General features: G+C 38.4%; 1 long non-coding RNA gene across 1 annotated transcript; it reads right to left on the minus strand.

Annotated features, from left to right (window-relative positions):
• Positions 1-539: 539 nt before the first annotated feature.
• Positions 540-1,332, minus strand: LOC127434236 (uncharacterized). The gene is made up of 3 exons (XR_007896005.1): positions 1,224-1,332; positions 853-969; positions 540-613 (listed from the first exon to the last, which is right to left on the minus strand). It is a non-coding gene; the product is annotated as an uncharacterized LOC127434236 (long non-coding RNA).
• Between the last annotated feature and the right edge of the window lie 2,635 nt (positions 1,333-3,967).

A 3,967-nucleotide genomic window follows, 5' to 3' on the forward strand; every position in this document is an offset into this window, starting at 1 on the left:
TTCCTGCAAGCCAAGTATCTACATGCCCATCTCGTATCACTGAGCTTCTGCAACTCCCTTTGCTGACGTCCATACATTTCTTTTTGCACATCCAGCCACTTCTGGTGAACATAGGACCCAGACATGTACACATAAAGCTTCTGTAATAAAGAAAAAACGCAATCGGCCTCTGGGACTGCCTTTAAAGCATCAACGAGTACCAAGTTGAGGCAATGTGCATTACAATGTACATAAAATGCATGTTTTGCATTTGTACATAAAATGCATGTTAAAATGCATGCATGTACTGCCTTCTTGTGCTCACCCCATGCAAACATAGCATTGACATGACCCTCTGACTTATCATGTGCTTTGAACCCGGCATCTCTGTACATTGCCTTTTTCCAATGATTGAAGCCTTGCTGTGACGTGAACACAGATGCTGGGGTATTTGGCAGAGAGAAATGCCTACATGCATTACAGTAGGCAGAGTCTTGGCTTTGAGAATATTCAAGCCATGGATACTGTTTATACCAGTCACTCTGGAAGCACCTCTTCCTGTTACCTTGCAGTGTACGAGGAAATATTTTCAGATGAGGCTGTGTTGGACCTGCTGCTCTGGACTGTGAAACATCTGCAAATAATAATCAAAATCAGTCCATCACTGTTTGGCTAACTGGTGCAATGTATCAATGCATTGTTACATCATTTTATAAGGCATGTCATATGAGCAAGAATGTAACATTCAAATTACATTCAAAAGGATTAGTTACAAAGTTAAGTAACAGTCAGTATTACAACTTGTTCCATGATAATGACATAGAAGGCACTCATACTGTTGTTTAGACTGAAAGATTAAATGTCAAAACATACAGTGAGGTCTGGGTGGGGCAGCATGTGCTTTTATAGCCTGAAGAGCCTCTTCATCAATGGTGTCAACATCACCTCTTGTAATGTCATTAGAATCACTTTCCCCACTAGATGAAGTACCTGAAGTGATAAAAATAAAAACCATCACATTCATAGTTTGCTCATGGACACATTGATGTGACTTTTCTTCCTGTATCTTTTTATGTTCTGTACTGAGATATTAATAATATTGTGTATGCTAAAGTGTGGGTTTGCTCTGTATTAGCAAATGAATATCATACACTGAGCAAAAGTGGATCACCCTTTTTAAATTAAATCAAATATGAGTAACTATTCATGGAACTCAGAAAAGGAAGCAACTGAATTTGACATACTATTGTGAGGTAAGGCAGGTGGTGCTCCAGACACTCCTGGATCACACTCATCTCCCACAATTTTCTGTTGTGAATGTGGCCAGTCAACTGAAGTTGAAGCTGCAGTGTCTTAATACAAAGAGACATCAGGTTGGAGGCTTTTCTCTGTGTCTTTTGCTTTGTACACTCTCTCTCTCTGTGCATTGCTGGTGGAGCTAGGATGATATTTGTGTGTGTGTGTGTGTGTGTGTGTGTGTGTTTGTGTGATGATTTATACTAAAACTATTTTTAACTAATCTTCTGCTGCAGCGATATTTGATTGTATGATTGTACCTGAGTGACAACTTGAATGTAAGAGTACAGGGCAAATTCATATATGTTCATCCAGAAGTCACAGGGAATATCTAAACATGACTTACCGTGCTGTACAGTGGGAGCCGACTGATCACTGCTGTATCCAGGCAGCGAGTGGGCTTTTCCACTGCTGCTAGAAGTAGCTGCGGCTGGTTCTGACTCTTTTCTTTTTTTGAAGAAAAAGATTGGAATATTTTTGTTTCTCTTCATAGCTGTTATCCTGGGGGAAATGCAATTCAGTCAATCATTCAATCAATTATTCATTCATTTATTAGCTATAACTGCACTGTCCAGCAGAAATATTGTTAAATTGGGTACAAATCAGTGTGTGAAATTGGCTACGAGGGCTTATAGGTGTCTGTCTGGAAACCCCAAAATTGCAGACTGAGCTCTGAATACAGTAAAAAACAAAACTCTATTTACAGTGTCTACTCAGGTTTATTTTCCACATGTTCTGATAGCTTCAATTACTTTGAATATTACCAAATAAAATAGTTAGTCAAATCATTTGCGGCATTTAAGTGCAATTTGCCCTGCCTCTGCATATTTAAAATGTCAAATAATAAAAACTTTGAAGATTTTATTGGTCTGACTGAGCTCATAAATAACTCATGTAAAGATTTAAAGTACAGTCACAGCACAAACCCTTCCATTTCACACACAGGTTAGCCATATATATATATATATATATATATATATATATGCATATATAAAACTTTAGCTATTGAACATATACAAATGTAAAACGCCTTACACACCTCCGTCATTAAATCAGAAAACATGGCATTTCATATTTCATGTCAATGTAAAGATAACATGCTGAATGTGGTGTAGGGTCTAGCTTACTCTTTAACCTAGCTACTGTAACAATGAAAACATGTTTTCACATTTACATGGAAATTCGGAATAAATTAAACGATAGATTAGATGAACATACCTCTCAAATAACAGCTTTCTTTTTGACCACAAATCGACGTCGTCAACTCTTTGGAAGTTGGAGGTAGACGCTAGCTCATGTCAGCTTCGTGCTTCTGACCGACCGTTATACTCCAGACCTGGTGCCCGCTGCCCGCGACCTGTGGCACCTGCCTGGCCGCCCGTGGCCTGCCCCTCCCCCACTGATCAAAGATCAGCTCACACAGCTTCAGTCCCACCACTACTATAATGGTCAGAAAAATAAAACTGACCCTGGGTCAGTGTGGCTCTAAATCAACAAATGACCTGAGATGTCATCTTTGATTGACAGGTGTTTCTATTGGTTCTTCGTTCTTGTGTTGATGAACATGATGAACTACCAATCAGTTCTGGGGTGGCCAATGAGATTTCAGGGGTGGCCCAGCCCACCACAGGCCACCCCCTAAAATCGCCACTGGCCCCCTGGCCAATTTTTTTGAGGTGTCACAGAGACAGGTTATATTGCAGCTTTTGCATTGATATCCTTCAGGGAATAGCGACATTTTCTGCTTGTCATTTCATTACAAAAAAAGCACTTTTAATATCAGAGAATTCAGTGCACTGAAAAATATCACTCGTTGGTATGCTGATGTTTCATTATGTAATTCAAATGTATAAAACTATTAAAATGTATTTGATAAAAGCTGATAGAAAAATTACCTTAGATCATGGGATAATACCTCTATTTTTTTTTTTTTTTTTTTTTTTTTTTACGGTTTTGAGCAGAATTTTGAATAATCATTCTGATTGGTCAGTTTACTAATGAGAGGAGCTTTTATGTTGTCAGCATCCTCTGGCAAGTTATTAAAACTTGAATGGGATAGCGCGCGTAAAATATAGGCTACGCTTTATATACATCTGAGTTATGCACATTAGTAGATTCATAGATAAAAAACAAAACAAAAACATCTGTTAACTTAGCGTTTTATTAGTTAAGTTCATTTTGAACAAATTCTTGAGGAGGCTCAGCCACTCTTGTCTCTTCTGAGAGACCACCACTTACTGTGACATTTTTATATCCACTCAATCAAGTGTGATAAGTTTAGAGAGGTATGAGATAAATACTTCAAAAACGATCAAAACTCATTGCAGCTAGATTAAACGTTTATACAGTCAACCACTAGGTGGCAGAAAAGTCAACTACGCAACAGCTGCATTACTAAAAGCTGACAGCAGGTGTCACTCTAGACCATTATATCATCACTTGGGGTCAATCTCAGGTCTTACTGTATGTCAAACAAGAGGAAACGAAAAAGGCTGAGGTAAAGTACAGAATACCATACCTCTCCATACTACCATACATACTACTTTCTTACTATTTCTACCGTATCTATATCCTGCATAAATATCCTAGTATGAGTTGTGTGGGAGTTTTCGGAACATAGCATGCATGTACATGTACGGTACGTCTTACTGCATACTGTGCAGTAAACACTGAATACAGCCTTCCATTAAAA

This window comes from Myxocyprinus asiaticus, chromosome 4 (assembly GCF_019703515.2).
Source record: "Myxocyprinus asiaticus isolate MX2 ecotype Aquarium Trade chromosome 4, UBuf_Myxa_2, whole genome shotgun sequence".
Lineage (NCBI taxonomy): Eukaryota > Metazoa > Chordata > Actinopteri > Cypriniformes > Catostomidae > Myxocyprinus > Myxocyprinus asiaticus.